Source organism: Hyla sarda, chromosome 12 (assembly GCF_029499605.1).
Source record: "Hyla sarda isolate aHylSar1 chromosome 12, aHylSar1.hap1, whole genome shotgun sequence".
NCBI lineage: Eukaryota > Metazoa > Chordata > Amphibia > Anura > Hylidae > Hyla > Hyla sarda.
In genome coordinates this window covers 76,774,951-76,796,122 of record NC_079200.1, presented here as the reverse complement: position 1 = coordinate 76,796,122, position 21,172 = coordinate 76,774,951, and the positions used below count along the sequence as shown (strand labels likewise).

The 21,172-nt window shown below is 42.6% G+C and overlaps 2 protein-coding genes and 1 long non-coding RNA gene across 5 annotated transcripts in view; 2 read left to right on the top strand and 1 right to left on the bottom strand.

The window, feature by feature from the left end:
- Positions 1-21,172, top strand: part of PFDN4 (prefoldin subunit 4) — a 65,620-nt gene that overhangs the window by 4,258 nt on the left and 40,190 nt on the right. The gene's annotated exons all lie outside the window — the stretch shown is intronic.
- Positions 1-21,172, bottom strand: part of LOC130296766 (1,25-dihydroxyvitamin D(3) 24-hydroxylase, mitochondrial) — a 70,450-nt gene that overhangs the window by 32,099 nt on the left and 17,179 nt on the right. The gene's annotated exons all lie outside the window — the stretch shown is intronic.
- LOC130296769 (uncharacterized) lies at positions 941-8,935 on the top strand. Its single transcript, XR_008849282.1, has 3 exons — positions 941-1,211; positions 2,476-2,608; positions 8,566-8,935. It is a non-coding gene; the product is annotated as an uncharacterized LOC130296769 (long non-coding RNA).

Sequence of the window (21,172 nt, the reverse complement as noted above, 5' to 3'; positions counted from 1 at the left end):
CTACTACTCAACTCAAGAATAATATTAGTAGCACAGTGGCCTTAAATCATCTCAATACTACAAGTCCCAGCAAGCCTGTGAGGTATCCTGCATCCCGGTTGCCTCTAAGAGAAACTGCATATTTGTAAAGACTGTTTAATAAGAATTCCAAGTAAAAGTTCCAGTTGTTTTCACAATTCCTGCTGTGGACATTCCTTTATTGCCTGCCGTTTCTGAGTTGATTGTCGGCAGGGCCTTATACCGAAACAACCACATCCTGGTGTCATGACTTATCAGGGGTTAATAACACCTTACCCCACAGGGTTAATACCACCAGACACTGCTACACCATTGAAACACCCCAGCACCACATAGCTTTTGGCATCCTACGAACAGGATACGGGTGTGTGCCTTTAATATCTCAGCTACCCTGATCATCCGCAACAAAAAACAGGTGTACACCGTTGTTACAAGTGCCATAGTCCTCCCCCTATGCAGGAATGTGTATAGAATACTGTCCAGTAATCGCGCCCAAAAGTGTACAGGACATTGTTGCTGAAATTGTGCTTTGCCGGGGCACAAGAAAAAGTAAGGGGGGGGGGAGTGAAGAATATTGTATTGTGGCCATGTGAAAAATCAGGAACGAAGCCATGCTACGTGCTTCGCAGCAGAAAGTACCTGAAAGGGTTAAGGAAGAACCCGAGAAGCACGCCAAAATGTCCCGCGGTGGTCTGCGTCCCGCCCCTGGGTGGGGACATCATGTAGCTGTTCCTTTGCCAAAGTGGAACTGTTATCTTCTGCTTGTGTTTGCCAGGGGACAGGAAGTCAGAGCTGCACCGATGACGTCCTTCCGGCTGGCGGACATTTTGTTGAAGCCTCATATAAACGAACCCACGCAGCCAGACCTCTACAGTCCAGAGATGGCAGCTAGGTGTACGGAGATGGCTGAGCCCACCGGAACATGTGAGGAGAGCAGCAAGATGGCTCCGGAGCAGCGGAAAGTTGCTGCGGGAGCAGCGCAATTTTTCCAAGATCTAGCTGACAGCTTGCAGCAGTTGTCCCTTGGGGCCGAGGAGGCCTGCAACCTGCCCCTGCTTCCAGATGATGACGAGTGGCTAGCCACCCCGAGAGGGGAATCACCGCAGACATCAAGACCTGCATCGCTGGTGAGATTGTCCCCTCACCACAGATCCTGGGGATCCTGGGCGGAGATCGCAACCAAGGAGTCGGATGTAAGTACACTGGCCGAAGCCGCTTTTCCTACTCCTTTATCCTCCTCCAGCCCTGACAAGGGAACCCCTCGTACAGAAGTCTGCACCCCTTAGCGCACGCCCACGGTCACCCCCCCTTCCACAGTGGATGTTCGCCGACGAGCCTGCACTCATACAGTACATGTGGGACCACGTCCTTCCCCAGCCGGGGAAGTCCCATCCACCGGTCCCCACAACTGAGGCAGAAAGGGCCCGCAGGGAGGCTGAAATTACCGGCATCAATGAAAAGCTAAGGGCCCAGCATAAAGAGAGATATGGGCCGAAACCCCTCCCTTATGAAGTCCATGTAGAGCAACAGAGGGACACTAAAAAGCTGGAAGCTCTCTCTCTCTATCTATCTATCTATCTATATATATATATATATATATACGCATGCTGGACTATCCTAGAGAGGGTGAGCCACCCTTAGAGCGCCGACCCGCCACAGTCATTAAATTTGATAAAGCACGAGGATCTGGTACCCTCCAGGACTGCCGGCATTTAGGGACCATATTAGTCAACAGAAGGGACATTCAGTGGGACTACTTGCCTATAAGATATCACTCCCTAGAGCGAGGGGAGATAGTAGAGTACACCCCAGTCAAGAGTCTGCGGGGTGAATGGGCTGCAGCCATAACTAGGCCCAAACATCCAACTCAGATACCCTTCACATACTTCCCATCGGACAACTGGGACTCAGATTCCCATGGAATCCGGCCGATGAGGTTGCCTGACACAGCCTGTGTTCATGTATGAAGCACCCATCATGGTGCCTGAGTTCATGAAAAGATCCACATCAGTATCATCTTTAACAGAGAATATGCCCAGGCCTACTCCATCTGAGGAGGTGAGGCCTTACCAACGGGCACCACCCAATGTGCCTAGGCCTACTCCGGAGCCTGAGGTGTGGCCTAATCAGCAGGCACCGACTGATGTGCCGCAGCCTACTACCCCTAAGGAGGTGAGGCCGAACCAGACGGCACCAACTGTTGTACCAGTGGCCTCAGCGGCTGCCATTAATGTATGTGGTCAGTGGGAATCCATGAATAACACAGTCCCAGCTCAAACATGTTGCTTGGGACACTACTGTAAACCCCATGAGGGAAGCCCAACCTCATGCTCCTCGATATGTCGCAAAGTAGGAAGCACGCTGATAGGCGAGGTTGGGAGGCAAGAAAATTCTATTTCTAAAGTGTCATGCTCATCACTGACTGTGTGGTACACGACTACCCTCTTATTGTTACAGGTTTTCTTCAGTTCTGCAACAAATTCAAGATAAAGTGCCTGGCAGGACTATGCCACAAAGTTCTCCTGTTTGCAACGTAACCACCTTCATAAGTTTGTGCCCGGCCCCTGGCCGAGAGACTCCTTGTCTTCTAGTATGTTTGTGCCCGGCATAGCCGTGTTTTCATTCAGGACTCCATAATGTAGGTGGACTGTCAAGCCTTACATGACCGTATTGTATGTAATGTAAATGTTATAATAGTAATATATTTTTGTGCACAAAATGTTGCACCCCACAGCAGGTACATGTAACCTGGATATCTCAAGTGTTGTGCTGCTAGCATGTAACTGTTGTATTTCAAGCAAATAAAAAATTTATGGTTACATAAAATGTAAAAAATGTAAATGGTTTTACTGTACAGAAGTACAACATTCCTGTACGGAAGTAAATCATTTTTTTTTTTCCCTTATAGGTGTTATAGTGTTTTCCTAAAGGTGCTCTCCCAGCTCCTCTGGGAGTAACAAGAAACGCCACCCTTCACTAGCGCCACCCTTCACTCCACCCTAATTAATTCGATATCAAGACTGACTTCACATATATTCATAAAATTCAGTGTACACACAATTCAGTTCATACCAATCCAAATAGTGTACATTCACAAAGTCCAGTACACATAACTTATAAAATATACTCATCAGAAAAGATAGCTATATGAATATATCTCTCAAGCAAACAAGAAAATGAGTCTTAGGGACTGTAACTTGTTTATTACCAGTCCATACCACTGTTATGCACAAATGTCATGTACTAATATGTTCTTTCTTATCTCTACGTGTTCAGGATGCTTTTGAGGCCAGAAGGTATTCCTGTAGCTAACTAAAAAATACACGTTTACAAATAGGTAACAATAAGTTAAATTGTTATCGAGATCCAGAGTTCTAGGGGTAAGTGTGTAGTACCAATAGACCCTAATAGCTAAGGCATTGGGCAGAAAGCCTCAGGCAACCCAATCCGCAGCCAGTGTATAACAAGGGAAATAATATGGTATTATATCAAATACATGTCAATAAAAAGGTAACAGTGAGATTCATTACAGTATGTAGAAGCATTACAGTCATTATACATACTTCATGTAAAGTGTCAATAAAAAAAAAAAGTAAAAATATTTCCTAGGCATAGTCAAATATCTACATGTCAGTCAAATATCATATGTCAATAAAGTTTCAGCTATAGACGGATGTTATAGCTAGGATCAAGCTAGTCATATTGTATGCCTAGTTGTTAGAGATGCATCATAGTAAAAGAAAACAAGCATACCTGTAGAAAGGTATGTAGAAAAAGGTATTGTAACGTAATATAGTATCATTGTTATACTGACTAATAACATCATCAGTAACTCACCAAAAGAAAAAAAAAATTTATTCCATCCTGTTCGTAAATAAGTTCCAGAGCATGAATGGACATTATTTAAATGCACAGAGACTCTATATATTTTTTTCATCATTTTTGTTATCTCCAGCCTGAACTGGGACATTTGGATTAATGCTTCAGGACTGCATCCGGCCCTATGGCCATTTTGTTTCTCTCCCTAAGGGGACATACTCGGGGATGACTTTTGTTAACTAAGGGGGTTTGTGGTGTCCCGGTACAGGACATGGTCCTGTACCATCTCTAGTTCCCCTCCGGAATAGTCCCTGCAGTCCATAGGGCTCTCCTGCGGGGCTCACCCCTTGCTCACCTTCTGTTAATGCATTGTAAATGTGTTGTGTACATATTGTTCATTATACATAAAGTTGTACAAATGTATAGAGGTTAGTCATGTGAACCACTCTCATGTGTCACTACCCAGAGGAACAGAAACCACAGGCTTTGCAACCAATAGGCTTTGGTCCAGCCCCCTTAGTATATAAGGGGCTGTAGTCTCTCAGTTAGCTCTCTTCTCTCTTAGTTACTGGCTACAAAGCAAGCACAATCTCTGCACCTACTAAATTCATCTCATCTAGGCCAAAGCCTAAACAACCTGCAGCCACTTCAAAACGTGAGTTATCAAGCTCAATCTACAATTCTAGTGACTACTACTCAACTCAAGAATATTATAAGAAGCACAGTGGCCTGCATAAATCATCTAAATACTCCACGTCCTAGCAAGCCTGTGAGGTATCCTGCATCCCGGTTGCCTCTAAGAGAAACTGCATAACTGTAAAGACTGTTTAATAAGAATTCCAATTAAAATTTCCAGTTGTTTTCACAATTCCTGCTGTGGACATTCCTTTATTGCCTGCTGTTTCTGGGTTGGTTGTCAGCAGGGCCTTATACCGAAAAAACCACATCCTGGCGTCACAACTAATCAGGGGTTAATAACACCTTACCCCACAGGGTTAATACCAACAGACCCTGCTACACCATTGCAACACCCCGGCACCACACAGCAGTGCGGTCAGTCAGTGTAGACATACAGCAGTATGTCTACTTGTGGGATTGCTTTTAGAATAGAGGTTGCCAAATTGTGATTCGTCTACAATTTTTGATGAGGCACAGCTGGGGATGCACTTTTGGCAGAAGTAATTGTGTTCTTCACAGTCCTTCTTAGGCTATGTTCACATGGCGGAATTTCCACAGAGGAATTTTGCATGGACATTCTGCTGCAGCAGAGTCCAATTGCAGCAGAGTCCCATTGATTTTAATGGGATTCTGCTCAGTGGCATACTAAGGGGGGGGGGGCAGCCCCGGGTGCCGCTCACAAGGGGGGTGCCAGGGGCGGACTGACCCGCCACCACTACTGAGTATCCGGGACACTTGCCCCGGATCCCCATCAGACAGCGCAACATTCTCCTGTATGCGCGATACACGCACATACAGGAGAAGGTGTCCCCTCTGTGTGAGCCGCATCTGCAGCTCCACAGAGGAGACGTGACCTCCGCCCCCACGCAGCACGCAGTACAGGCGCCGGTGACGTCACTCATCGGCGCCTGTACTGTGGAGGGGTGAAGACGCAGGCCCTGAGGAGATCGCTGTGTGAGATATCAGGTGAGCATCCTTTTTTTATTTTTTTTCTCAACTCTGCCTATACCTATAGGGAAGGGGGGGGGGGGGGGCGGGCGGGCGGTTACTCTACATATACCTATGGGGGAGGGGGGGGTGTTACTCTACATATATACCTATGGGAAGGGGAGGGGGGGTTACTCTCTACATATACCTATGGGGAAGGGGAGGGGGGGTTACTCTCTACATATACCTATGGGGAAGGGGAGGGGGGGTTACTCTCTGCATATACCTATGGGGAAGGGGAGGGGGGGTTACTCTCTACATATACCTATGGGGAAGGGGAGGGGGGGGGGGTTACTCTCTACATATACCTATGGGGAAGGGGAGGGGGGGGGTTACTCTCTACATATACCTATGGGGAAGGGGAGGGGGGGGGGGTTACTCTCTACATATACCTATGGGGAAGGGGAGGGGGGGGGTTACTCTCTACATATACCTATGGGGAAGGGGAGAGGGGGGGTTACTCTACATATACCTATGGGGAAGGGGAGAGGGGGGGTTATTCTACATATACCTATGGGGGAGGGGGGGTTACTCTACATATATCTATGGGGAAGGGGAGGGAGGTTACTCTACATATACCTATGGGGAAGGGGACGGGGGGTTACTCTACATATACCTATGAGGATGGGGAGGGGGGGTTACTCTACATATACCTATGGGAAAGGGGGAGTGTATCTGCATATATCTATGGGAAAGAGGGGGGGGTGTACCTGCTTATACCTATGGGAAACAGGGGGAGGTTTTTTTTTTAACTCTGCCTATACCTACGGGGAAAGGGGGGTTAACTCTGTTCCTATACCTATTGGGAAGGGGGTTTAACTCTGCTGCCTATACCTACAGGGAAGGGGGGCTACCTAACTTTATACCTGGATGCCTAACTACTTACCTACATACCCAGCTACCTAACTATGTACATACCTGGCCTTCATACATGGCTGCCTAACTACCTAGCTAGCCCCCCTACCTACCTAACTTGTCACCTACCTACATATCTGGCTTCCTGATCTACCTACCTAGTTACCTATTTACCTGGCTACCTACCTACCTGCCCTTTTACTGTGCAGGACACCAAGGAGGGCATTATTACAGTTTGTGGGCCTATAGATGGAAAGATTGTACAGGAGGAAAGGGCACTGAAAAAATGCAGAGTCTGACATGTTTTTCCTGCCGATGTTAAGAGATCCACATGGCGGTCTTATCCGGACGGAGAAGAAAAGGAAAGAGGATGTCGCTGATCAGAAAAGACGTAATTGTGAGTCCCAAAATGTAACTGTAATCACTTATATGGTATACAGATCCTGTGTACAGCTGATATCTACCGCCATATGGTCCTGTATATAATCACTTATATTGTATAAAGATCCTTTATAGTATACTGGTCTGTGTATAGTGGTTTTATTCAATACATTATGGCGGTATTATCCAGTTATTGTGTGGTGGTATATATTTACTCCTTGTATACCAGTATTATTGGTCATGGAAATTTAATTATGTTAAAGTGTTTCTTATATATATAAATTTTAGTTTATTGTGTATGGGATTTGGGTGGAATAGGGGCGTGGCAGAAGATTGACGAGCTGCAGAGCCTAGTAGGGGCCCTTGCTTTTTTTTGGTCCGTGGGCCCTGAGTGTTGTCAGTCCGCTCCTGGGAGGGGTTTTAATTAAGGGGGGGGGGAGGAGGGGGTAAATAAAGGGGGGGGGGGAGGGAGGGTGTAAATAAAGGGGGGGGAGGGAGGGGGTGTAATTAAGCGGGGGTGCGGGGGTGCGGGTGGGGGGATGCCAAACAAAGGGTCCGCCCCGGGTGCCAAATGCTCTAGGTACGCCCCTGATTCTGCTGCACTGTGCAAATGGCAGAATTTCTGCTCAAGAAGTTTCTGTCACGGAAATTCTAATTCCGGCCTCTGCAAAAAGAATAGACACACAGAAATGCATTGGCATCTATGAGACAGACCAAGTGGTCCAAGCACTGGCAGAACACCGATATCGGTGATATGTCTGCACAGAAATTTTTCATGCAGACATTCCACCATGTGAATATGTGAAGTCAGTGCTGAATTCTGCATGAATATTCCGCACAGACATTCTGCAGCAGCAGAGTCCCATTGGTTTCAATGGTATTCTGCTGCACTGTTCACACAGCAGAATTTCCCTGCCAGATGTTTCTGCCACAGAAATTCTAATTCTGCACCCACAGAAAGAATAGTAAAGTCTATTCTTTCTGCGGAGTTTGCAAGGAAATGCATTACTGTCTATGACACAATGCATTTCAGAGCGGTCTTAGCACCTGCTGGTTAGTCAAATGTGCGGACATGAGACTACAAGCCCATGTCCTGCCAATGAGGACTCAGTATAGAGTTTGAGAAAACATTAATACATATGACACCTTAAAGGGGTACTCCGGTGGAATTTTTTTTTTAAATCAACTGGTGCCAGAAAGTTAAACAGATTTATAAATTACTATTAAAAATCTTAATCCTTCCAGTACCTATCATTTGCTGTATGCTCCAGAGGAAGTTCTTTTCTTTTTGAATTTCTTTTCTGTCTGACCACAGTGCTCTCTGCTGACATCTCTGTCCATGTCAGGAACTGTCCAGAGCAGAAGAGGTTTGCTATGGGGATTTGCTCCTACTCTGAACAGTTCCTGACAAAGACAGAGGTGTCAGCAGAGAGCACTGACAGAAAAGAACTACACAACTTCCCCTGGAGCATACAGCAGCTAAATACTGCAAGAATTAAGATTTTTTTAATAGAAGTAATTTACTAATCTGTTTAACTTTCTGGCACCAGTTGATTAAAAAAAAAAAATGTTTTCCACTGAAGTACCCCTTTAATAGCCTGATGAGTACACCAATTTTGAAAATCCTTGACATGTAGTTTACCTACGCTTTCCTGATAAAATAATTTCTCATAAAACAATAAAATCCCCTATATTTCCTGTATACATTGGTCAGTTCAGAAATGTATACGTAATAAAAAAAAATCTATTTGTCATCTTGTAAATCTCATGGATTTCTTATGTTTTTGTAGTCAGTTATTTCCCACCAAAGAATTTCTTATATTTCAGGGCAGTGACCACTTTGTTGTTTAAGAAAATGAAGGTTTTAAGATTCCAGAAGAAATTGCATAATATGCCGAAAGAAAGCAGTTGACTAAGGTTATGTCTGGAGAAGGTTTTGGCTCCTGGTGGAACTGCCCTTAATCCAAACAAAAACTTTCTCTGAGCCAGAAACTTTTTTGAAATGTGTCTTCCACAGCTCGGCGGTGTCAGGAAAACCATCAGCATTGAGTCTGTGAAACATGTATATTGATGCTTGGCTTCAGTAAATGTCAAGTCAAGGCCAAAGGCTTCGGATCCTGCGTATTCTACTGATAGTACGGTATTGGTTGCAGGAAGAAACTATAAATATAAAAAACATGAAATTAATGAACAAATACCGTATATACTCGAGTATAAGCCGAGTTTTTCAGCACCATTTTTCGTGCCGAAAATGTCCCCCTCGGCTTATGCTCGAGTGATGGAAAAAATAAAAAATCATGGATCATCATGGATGATGACAGGGGGGTATGAGGGGGGTCTGGATAATGATGGGGGCAAGGGGGATCTGTATGATGGGGGGATGAGGGGGGTATGGATGATGACAGAAGCGATGAGGGGGGGGGGGGTCTGGATGATGGCAGTGGGAGTCGGGATGATGACAGAGGAGGGTGGGATGATGACCGGGGGGAATGATGATGGGGTGGGGGGGGGGGGTAATGATGTATTTCCCAACCTAGGCTTATACTCAAGTCAGTAGGTTTTCCTGGGTTTTTGGGGTGAAATTAGGGGCCTCAGCTTATATTCGGGTCGGCTTATACGTGAGTATATATACGGTATAAACTATATATATATATATATATATATATAATATAGAGAGAGAGAGAGAGATAGATATGTATACCGTATATATATATATATATATATATATATATAAAATATATATACAATATATATAAATTTTGTCAAACATTTAATCTATTAATTTCAATATCGAAATACTTTGTTGAACCTGTATGATATTTTATAGTCTATTTTGAATATACTTTGTAGGTTTTTAACTGTAGAAGTTCTCTTTATATATTAAAGATGTTTAATTATATTCTGTAGGTATTTTGTAGTTTGTAGTATTTGTAGATGTAAAACCCAAAATTAAAATGATTTTCTTGCTGTAGAATATTTCTCTTTGTACCAAGCTTTTACCAATATAATACAAAATTAGTTGGGAGTTGGTGTGTCTTATACGGCAAATACACATTAAAACCCTGTCATATCGCGGCAGTTCCTGCGGCCATCAACGGCCAGGACCCGCGGCTTATACAGGACATCACCGATCGCGGTGATACCCTGTATTAACCCTTCAGACGTGGCGATCAAAGCTAACCACCGCATCTGAAGTGAAAGTGAAACTAACCCTGCTGCTCAGTCGGGCTGTTCGGGACCGCTGCGGTGAAATCGCGGCATCCCGAACAGCTTACAGGACACCAGGAGGTACCTTACCTGCCTCCTCTGTGTCCAATCGGCGAATGACTGCTCCATGCCAGGATCCCCTGCATGGCCAGTGCGCTCCTTCGTCGTCATCACGTTGTCGCCCACGCCGTCCCGTCTTCCAATAGGAGCGGCGTACGTAGCGACGTGATGGCGGCGACGGATAGCGAGGATCCCGGGCAGCAGAGACGTTCCGGAGCGACGGGGACACCCCGGGGACGCGGCAACAGCGATGGAGGGCGAAATCCAGGGCAGTGGTGACGAGCGGTGATGGGTCCGGAGCGGCAGGGACACGTGAGCATTACCTCCTATACCAATGGCTGTCCGGGCATGCTGGGAGTTGTAGTTTTGCAACATCTGGAGGTCCGCAGGTTGAAGATCACTGTCCTATACTTTACATTGTAGTTGGTTCAGAATCTTTTTTTTTCTAGATTTTCCTCCTTTAAAATTGGGGTCTTATATGCCGGAGCGTCTTATATGACGAAAAATACGGTACATTGGCTATAAATTCATGCAGAATTTTCCTGCAGAATTCAGTGCATAAATTTTGCGGTGTGAAAATGGCCTTAGTCCTGTATCCTAGTTTGTCTAGTCATGCAGTGATATGGCATCCATGTACACTTGTCCCCGGTGTCATCCTTTTAATACAGCAGGCTTTACATACAAAAATTCACAAAATGTAAAAGATACTTTTCAAGTGATATCTGTTACGTAAAAGGGTTTTGCATGGAGCGAGGAAATTGAAAAACGTTACCCCTCCCCACCGCCAAACAAGAGCAATAACCTCTTATATAACAACAATATCCAGAACAAGTAATACTCTCCCTGTAAAGTTGTGGTCAGGAGGAAATGGCTTCCAGATGGATACTCTTACATAAGCGGTGGGTGGAATATTTTGTATCGGCATTTGTGGCTTCAGAGAAACATAAACAGAACTTTATTATTTTTATTTTATTTTATTTGTTTGCTGTATAAATCTCTATGTGATGTGCACATAGTTACATAACAATCACTCCATCTGTTATGTTGGTCTCATTCCTTGCTTTTAATTTTAAACTTCTTTGGACAATCATCTAAAATTCCCCATAAACAAGGTTTCCAAACTTTATAACATTTATTTTGACTGAAAATTCTAAATTTTGTTTAATGGACTGAAACAACGCCATGTGAGGGAATGTGACTGGAATAGCAAATTTGTGTTCAATGTTTTTTTGTTTTTTTTAATCCTTATTTTTGAGATTATATTATTTTTCTATTGGGAGAAAAAAAGGTCAGGAGGTAGAGTATGGAAACCAATGTTATTAAGAGGTATAATATGAAGAGTAATGGCACGAAGGTGGAATATGAAGAGTAGTAGTACTATAAAGAAATAGCACAAGGAGTAGTGGTTCTGGAATATAGGGGGAGATTTATCAAAACCTGTCCAGAGAAAAAGTTGCTGAGTTGCCCATAGCAACCAATCAGATCACTTCTTTCATTTTTGAAAAGGCCTGAGAAAAATGAAAGAAGCGATCTGATTGGTTGCTATGGGCAACTCAGCAACTTTTCCTCTAGACAGGTTTAGATAAATCTCCCCCATAGTGTGTAAACAGTAGTGGTACTAAAAGACAGAGTATGAAGAGTAGTGATACTAGAAGACAGATAATGAAGAGTAGTGATACTAGAAGACAGATAATGAAGAGTAGTGATACTAGAAGACAGATAATGAAGAGTAGTGATATTAGAAGACAGAGTATGAAGAGTAGTGATACTAGAAGACAGAGTATGAAGAGTAGTGATACTAGAAGACAGATAATGAAGAGTAGTGATATTAGAAGACAGATAATGAAGAGTAGTGATACTAGAAGACAGAGTATGAAGAGTAGTGATACTAGAAGACAGATAATGAAGAGTAGTGATATTAGAAGACAGATATTGAAGAGTAGTGATACTAGAAGACAGATAATGAAGAGTAGTGATATTAGAAGACAGAGTATGAAGAGTAGTGATATTAGAAGACAGATAATGAAGAGTAGTGATATTAGAAGACATATAATGAAGAGTAGTGATACTAGAAGTCAGATAATGAAGAGTAGTGATATTAGAAGACAGATAATGAAGAGTAGTGATACTAGAAGACAGAGTATGAAGAGTAGTGATACTAGAAGACAGATAATGAAGAGTAGTGATATTAGAAGACAGATATTGAAGAGTAGTGATACTAGAAGACAGATAATGAAGAGTAGTGATATTAGAAGACAGATATTGAAGAGTAGTGATACTAGAAGACAGATAATGAAGAGTAGTGATATTAGAAGACAGAGTATGAAGAGTAGTGATATTAGAAGACAGATAATGAAGAGTAGTGATATTAGAAGACATATAATGAAGAGTAGTGATACTAGAAGTCAGATAATGAAGAGTAGTGATATTAGAAGACAGAGTATGAAGAGTAGTGATATTAGAAGACAGAGTATGAAGAGTAGTGATATTAGAAGACAGATAATGAAGAGTAGTGATACTAGAAGACAGAGTATGAAGAGTAGTGATACTAGAAGACAGATAATGAAGATTAGTGATATTAGAAGACAGAGTATGAAGAGTAGTGATATTAGAAGACAGAGTATGAAGAGTAGTGATATTAGAAGACAGATAATGAAGAGTAGTGATACTAGAAGACAGAGTATGAAGAGTAGTGATACTAGAAGACAGATAATGAAGAGTAGTGATATTAGAAGACAGAGTATGAAGAGTAGTGATATTAGAAGACAAATAATGAAGAGTAGTGATATTAGAAGACAGAGTATGAAGAGTAGTGATACTAGAAGACAGATAATGAAGAGTAGTGATATTAGAAGACAGATAATGAAGAGTAGTGATATTAGAAGACAGATAATGAAGAGTAGTGATATTAGAAGACAGAGTATGAAGAGTAGTGATATTAGAAGACAGATAATGAAGAGTAGTGATACTAGAAGACAGATAATGAAGAGTAGTGATACTAGAAGACAGATAATGAAGAGTAGTGATATTAGAAGACAGAGTATGAAGAGTAGTGATATTAGAAGACAGATAATGAAGAGTAGTGATACTAGAAGACAGATAATGAAGAGTAGTGATACTAGAAGACAGATAATGAAGAGTAGTGATATTAGAAGACAGAGTATGAAGAGTAGTGATACTAGAAGACAGATAATGAAGAGTAGTGATATTAGAAGACAGATAATGAAGAGTAGTGATACTAGAAGACAGAGTATGAAGAGTAGTGATACTAGAAGACAGATAATGAAGAGTAGTGATATTAGAAGACAGATATTGAAGAGTAGTGATACTAGAAGACAGATAATGAAGAGTAGTGATATTAGAAGACAGAGTATGAAGAGTAGTGATATTAGAAGACAGATAATGAAGAGTAGTGATATTAGAAGACATATAATGAAGAGTAGTGATACTAGAAGTCAGATAATGAAGAGTAGTGATATTAGAAGACAGAGTATGAAGAGTAGTGATATTAGAAGACAGATAATGAAGAGTAGTGATATTAGAAGACAGAGTATGAAGAGTAGTGATATTAGAAGACAGAGTATGAAGAGTAGTGATATTAGAAGACAGATAATGAAGAGTAGTGATACTAGAAGACAGAGTATGAAGAGTAGTGATACTAGAAGACAGATAATGAAGATTAGTGATATTAGAAGACAGAGTATGAAGAGTAGTGATATTAGAAGACAGAGTATGAAGAGTAGTGATATTAGAAGACAGATAATGAAGAGTAGTGATACTAGAAGACAGAGTATGAAGAGTAGTGATACTAGAAGACAGATAATGAAGAGTAGTGATATTAGAAGACAGAGTATGAAGAGTAGTGATATTAGAAGACAAATAATGAAGAGTAGTGATATTAGAAGACAGAGTATGAAGAGTAGTGATACTAGAAGACAGATAATGAAGAGTAGTGATATTAGAAGACAGATAATGAAGAGTAGTGATATTAGAAGACAGATAATGAAGAGTAGTGATATTAGAAGACAGAGTATGAAGAGTAGTGATATTAGAAGACAGATAATGAAGAGTAGTGATACTAGAAGACAGATAATGAAGAGTAGTGATACTAGAAGACAGATAATGAAGAGTAGTGATATTAGAAGACAGAGTATGAAGAGTAGTGATATTAGAAGACAGATAATGAAGAGTAGTGATACTAGAAGACAGATAATGAAGAGTAGTGATACTAGAAGACAGATAATGAAGAGTAGTGATATTAGAAGACAGAGTATGAAGAGTAGTGATACTAGAAGACAGATAATGAAGAGTAGTGATATTAGAAGACAGATAATGAAGAGTAGTGATACTAGAAGACAGAGTATGAAGAGTAGTGATACTAGAAGACAGATAATGAAGAGTAGTGATATTAGAAGACAGATATTGAAGAGTAGTGATACTAGAAGACAGATAATGAAGAGTAGTGATATTAGAAGACAGAGTATGAAGAGTAGTGATATTAGAAGACAGATAATGAAGAGTAGTGATATTAGAAGACATATAATGAAGAGTAGTGATACTAGAAGTCAGATAATGAAGAGTAGTGATATTAGAAGAGAGTATGAAGAGTAGTGATATTAGAAGACAGATAATGAAGAGTAGTGATATTAGAAGACAGAGTATGAAGAGTAGTGATATTAGAAGACAGAGTATGAAGAGTAGTGATATTAGAAGACAGATAATGAAGAGTAGTGATACTAGAAGACAGAGTATGAAGAGTAGTGATACTAGAAGACAGATAATGAAGAGTAGTGATATTAGAAGACAGAGTATGAAGAGTAGTGATATTAGAAGACAGAGTATGAAGAGTAGTGATATTAGAAGACAGATAATGAAGAGTAGTGATACTAGAAGACAGAGTATGAAGAGTAGTGATACTAGAAGACAGATAATGAAGAGTAGTGATATTAGAAGACAGAGTATGAAGAGTAGTGATATTAGAAGACAAATAATGAAGAGTAGTGATATTAGAAGACAGAGCATGAAGAGTAGTGATACTAGAAGACAGATAATGAAGAGTAGTGATATTAGAAGACAGATAATGAAGAGTAGTGATATTAGAAGACAGATAATGAAGAGTAGTGATATTAGAAGACAGAGTATGAAGAGTAGTGATATTAGAAGACAGATAATGAAGAGTAGTGGTACCAGAAGGTAGAGTATGAAGAGTAGTGGTACTAGAAGGTGCATTATGAAAATAACGGTACAAGAAGGTATTAAAGAGGCAGCATGTGATAGTGTGGTGACAGTATATGGTACTTTATGAAGTGTAATGATGATAGATTGAAAGGTATAGTACAAATAGTATTTACAGTGAACGTAGAGTATGAAGAGTAGTGGTAGTAGCTGATACAATATGAAGACTGGTCGCTGTATGAGGTACAGCTTTAAGAGGTAGAGTATGAAGACTAATGTAGTAATAGTAGGCAGTAGAGGCAGGTAGTTGGGACCTGTACACAGTGGTGGTGTGTAGGTGAGAGAGTATGAAGATCAGTGGGAAGTAGACTATGTGTAATTCAGTGAGGGAATTCCTGAGAGCTAAGAGGGAGGTAGAGTATAAGAAGCAGGTGTGGTTGGAGGAAGATTTTCCAACACATCCATAGTGTCATATTGGCGCTCAGTGATGTACACGTTATAGTCCTGACATGTTACTATTTGTACTCTAATAAGCACATGTGCAGAACCCTGCGGGGGTGCGGTAGAAGAATTGTGCCTCTTGTAGGTGAAAGGTTACCTGGGCTTGTTTACGAAACCTGCTCTTATAATATCAGCTTGATGGCAACCCCATGAATTTAGCCTCATTCATATCCATAGTAAACATGTCATCATCACATGTGTTCTGCTGCCTTCTGGTGGTAAGAACAGTCTTCTCAGCCAATGGCTTCCCCTTCATTGTTCTCCGTTTATTTATTTGACCTGGGAGAAAGGGACCTAATAGGTAGTAGATCTTGCAATAGTATCTGGGTACTAGAGGAACTTGATAAAGAAGAGCCTATAGAACCTAAATCTGGTAGCTACATATTATCTCTGTAGGCACTGAACAACAAAGGGACCTAACTTATGTAAAATACTTGGTCTTTTTTAGGAGTTTGTGATGTGCAGGGTTTACGATAAGCCACAATTCTACAGGGTTGGCCATTTATATGGATACACCTTAATAAAATGGGAATGGTTGGTGATATTAACTTCCTGTTTGTGGCACGTTAGTATATGTGAGGGGGGAAACTTTTCAAGATAGGTGGTGACCATGGCGGCCATTTTGAAGTTGGCCATTTTGAATCCAACTTTTGTTTTTTCAATAGGAAGAGGGTCACACACATGTGACACATCAAACTTATTGGGAATTTCACAAGAAAAACAATGATGTGCTTGGTTTTAACATAACTTTATTCTTTCATGAGTTATTTACAAGTTTCTGACCATTTATAAAATGTGTTCAATGTGCTGCCCATTGTGTTGGATTGTCAATGCAACCCTCTTCTCCCACTCTTCACACACTGATAGCAACACCGCAGGAGAAATTCAAGCACAGGCTTCCAGTATCTGTAGTTTCAGGTGCTGCACATCTCGTATCTTCACAGCTTAGACAATTGCCTTCAGATGACCCCAAAGATAAAAGTCTAAGGGGGTCAGATCGGGAGACCTTGGGGGCCATTCAACTGGCCAACAACGACCAATCCACTTTCCAGGAAACTGTTCATCTAGGAATGCTCGGACCTGATACCCATAATGTGGTGGTGCACCATCTTGCTGGAAAAACTCAGGGAACGTGCCAGCTTCAGTGCATAAAGAGGGAAACACATCATCATGTAGCAATTTCATATATCCAGTGGCCTTGGGGTTTCCATTGATGAAAAATGGCCCCACTATCTTTTTACCCCATATACCACACCATACCATCAATTTTTGTGTTCCAACAGTCTTGGAGGGATCTATCCAATGTATGATTATTCCTAGATGAACAGTTTCCTGGAAAGTGGATTGGTCGTCGTGGGCCAGTTGAATGGCCCCCCAAGGTCTCCCGATCTGACCCCCTTAGACTTTTATCTTTGGGGTCATCTGAAGGCAATTGTCTATGCTGTGAAGATACGAGATGTGCAGCACCTGAAACTACGGGTACTGGAAGCCTATGCTAGCATTTCTCCTGCGGTGTTGCTATCAGTGTGTGAAGAGTAGGAGAAGAGGGTTGCATTGACAATCCAACACAATGGGCAGCACATTGAACACATTTTATAAGCGGTCAGAAACTTGTAAATAACTCATGAAAGAATATTGTTACGTTAAAACCAAGCACATCGGGGGGCCCATGCGCGCGGCTCACTAAGGAGGACGTGTCTGCTGTGAGCTCCGTGCTGCCCGCATCTACTTAGCCTCCTTTAGCGCCGACTTTCGGCTCCACCAGCGCTACGGACCCACCTTTAGGTTCTCTAGCATGCCCCGGAGCCACAGGCGAGGTTCTGGCAGAGCCTCCCAGGTCCTTTCGCAGTCTATCCCGGACTTGTTCCGAACGAGCACGAGATCCAAGATGGCGTCCTCCCGCCCTTCCTCACCAGCAGGCCTCTCAGATCGAGATGACGCTGTGGACCCTGAGGACCTCTCACCCGCAGCCATGTTCCGGAATATCAAAGAACTCTTCCACACTGCTCTGACCAAAGCTGTTTCGGATTTTACCTCACAAATTCAGGAATTGGCCCACCGTGTCTCTGATACAGAGGCCAAGATTGACGAGCTAGCGGATGCTGCGGAGGAGGATAGACGGGACCACGATGCTCACGTTGACCAGCTTCATACCTTGGAGCTCAAGTTGGAGGATCCAGAGAACAGATCCCGCAGAGGGAATTTGCAGATCAGAGGCCTACAGAGTCTGAAACGGATTTCACTAAAGTGGTGACCACACTATTTTCTGAATTGGCCCCACAACTGGAACCTGAACTGCTGCGGTTTGACCGTATACACCGCGCGCTGGCAGCACCACGTAACCCGGATTTACCGAGGGACTGAGGGACATTATCTTGAAACTACACTACCCGGAGGTACGTGACACCTTGCTTGCAGCGGCCAGGAACCTGTCGGTCCTGCCAGGGGTGCCTGCATCAGTCCACTTGTATTCGGACCTGGCCCCTTTCACCTTGGCCCGTAGAAGGGAGTTCCGCCTCGTGACCTTAGCATTGCAGCAAGCGCAATTGAAATACAGGTGGGGGTTCCCCTTTTCTTTAACATTCCGGATTAATGGCCACTCTTATACAGTCCGCAACCTACCAGACGCTAAAGAAAATATACCGGTCGCAAAAAGAAAATATACCTCTTGGTCCTTCTACTCCTTTACCGTAGCAAGCTCCTAGACCTACACGTACCTGGACTCCAGCACCGAGGGGTCGCCGCCAGACCAATGTCGCTGTAGAGGACACTCTGCCACCCTGAATGATTGTAGCCGGGACTTGTGTTGTTTTGCTTCTTTTTTCTGGATCCCTGCTACCCGTTATTGGGACGCTCTAATTTTTTGCTCTAGATATTTTTCTATTTTTGTATTTTCTTATTCACAATTGAGCCTGGACTGTGACTTTGTTCTGCTAACTAAAATGGGGCATTTCTTTTTGTCACAGGCTTTTTTCTCATGTTTTATTTCTTTTTGCTGTTCTTGTGTGTGTTTCTTTTCTTCTCCCCCAATGATATTATCTTGGTGGCGTTACTGGCAGCATCTCCCCCCCCCCCTTTTTTTTAGCCACCCCTTATTGTTTTCTTGTGCACTTGTTTTCCCTTTTCTCTCTTCTCTTACTCAAGTGTCTTTTTCTCCATTTTTCTGTTCTCTCTATCTCTTCCCTGGCTCTTTCATCTAGCTCTATTTCCTCCCACCTCTTCTTAGTCTTGTCCCTTTCTGTTCCTTTCATTCTCCTCGATATCCCCTTTTTCCTTTCTCCCTGTTCCTTGTCTATCCTCCTATTCCTTTCCCATCTTACTTCTCTCGTTTCTCTTGAGAATACGTCTTTTCTTATTTCTCATTCTTGGGCGATTCTACTCTAGAAGCCCCCTTTTCCCTATTATTCCTTTTTCCCTTCTCTACCCCCGGCTCTCTTGCTTCGTCTCCTTTTTCTGCTTTCCCTGTTTTCCGTGCCTCTCCTTTGTTTTCTCCCTTTCAACTTATATTCTTCCGGCTTTCTTCTCCTCATTCACTTTTACCCTTTTCGGTCTACTCTCTCTTTTTTACTTTTCTTCTTTTTCCTCTTCTTCCTTTCCTCCTGGGATCCGTTAGTCTCCTGCGAAGGAGGCTGGACGCAGAGCGGATAAGTGTGCTCCCACCACACTCCGTGTGTCTATGGAAGTACGACGGTGCGCAGTGACATGTGTACTGTCTTTCCTATCTGTCCTGGTCTTGTTTGTTTTGTTACAGTTTTTTTTGTTTTTTGTTCTTTTACATGTCTGTGCGTCAAGTTGAAATTCTTGCAGTTTGCCATAGATTATGTCTGACTGCTATCCAGGCGACACTCCTCCACTTTTTCTGCCATTATGCTCCTGGTCATGCCTTCCCCCTTTTGCCTGCACTCATTTTGCTGTTTCATCCCTCAGGATGTGTCGATTGATCTCTCATAATGTAAGAGGGTTTAACTCTCCTAGTAAGAGGGTGAAGGCATTTAGGGATTACGGCCGTCACAAGCCAGATATACCGTGTGTTCAAGAGACCCATTTTACTGTAGACAGCTACCCTTCCTTTTTCCATACATCCTTTAGGAGGAGCTATATGTCTTCTTATACTTCTAAGTGCCAAGGTGTTCTTATACTACTGAATAATGCTTTATCTTTCACTGTTACTGACACTATTGTAGACCCGGAGGGCCGTTTTTTATTTTTGTTGAGGGATTATTTAGATAGGAGGTTGTGTATTGTGAACACCTTCGCTCCCACTGACAACCCTATTGCCTTTTTTGCTATGTAATGCGATAAACTGAGACATCTCTCCTACGATTCTTTACTCTGGTCAGGGGACTTCAACTTTGTACTTAATGGCAAGCTTGATCGCTCAAACACAGCACTGTTCCGTAGAACAGGGTCTCAGCGACGTTTATTACACTCCCTGTTTGTGGAATATGGTTTAGTTGATGTATGGAGGGAGCACAACGGGAACTCCAGGGGCTACTCATATTACTCACCTGCACATCACCATTATGCCAGGATCGATTGGGTGCTGACCAATGCACCGACACTGCAGCACCTCCTTTATGCACGACATGTACCGGTGCCTTGGTCGGACCATGACTTAGTTTTAGCAGCGTTTGATTTTGGTCAACGTACCACATCCCCTTAGAATTGGAGCTTAAATGAATCCCTGCTGACTATGCCACGAGTTAAAACGCAAATGGAAGGAAACCTGGCTTCCTATTTGCCTCTAATACTGCCCCTGACTCTGACCCCCAGTGGATCTGGCTGGCCTATAAGGCGTTCATCAGAGGTAGATTGATTTCTCTATCCTCTGGGATTAAAAAGGACAGGACTGCAGTGCATAAGGCACTGGAATTTAAGTTGGCTAGACTAACACACGCTCATCAACAATCCCCTTCCTTGTATTTATATAAATCCCTAATGGATACTAGGACCCAGTTGGATAGACTTCTTTCCACACGAGTTGAGAAGGCACTTAGATGAACTGGAGCCACTTATTTATAGATATGCTAACAAACCTGATAAACTACTGGCCTCCATGCTTAAAAAAACAACTTATTTTAATAGAGTACATTGCATCCAGCTGCGGCCTGGTCTACGCTCCTCACACCCTGATAAGATTTACACTGCTTTTTTTGACTTCTATACCTCTTTATACTCCCCTCCTAGCAACTCGAATGCTGATGAACGTAAAATACATGACTTCCTCTCCTCTATTCCATTACCTTCCCTCTCTTCGGAGGATAGGGAGGATCTGAATGGCCCAATTTCGGAGGAGGAGGTACAAATAGCGATTGACCGTTTGAAGTCTGGTAAGTCACCTGGCCCAGACGGGCTTTCGGCCCCGTACTATAAGAAATTTTCTTCTTTTTTAGTTCCTCATTTTACTGCCTTTTTTAACTCATTGTTTTCCGCTACTTCCATATCTCCTGATTTTCTTGATGCTCTTATCACTGCTCTACCTAAACCTCAT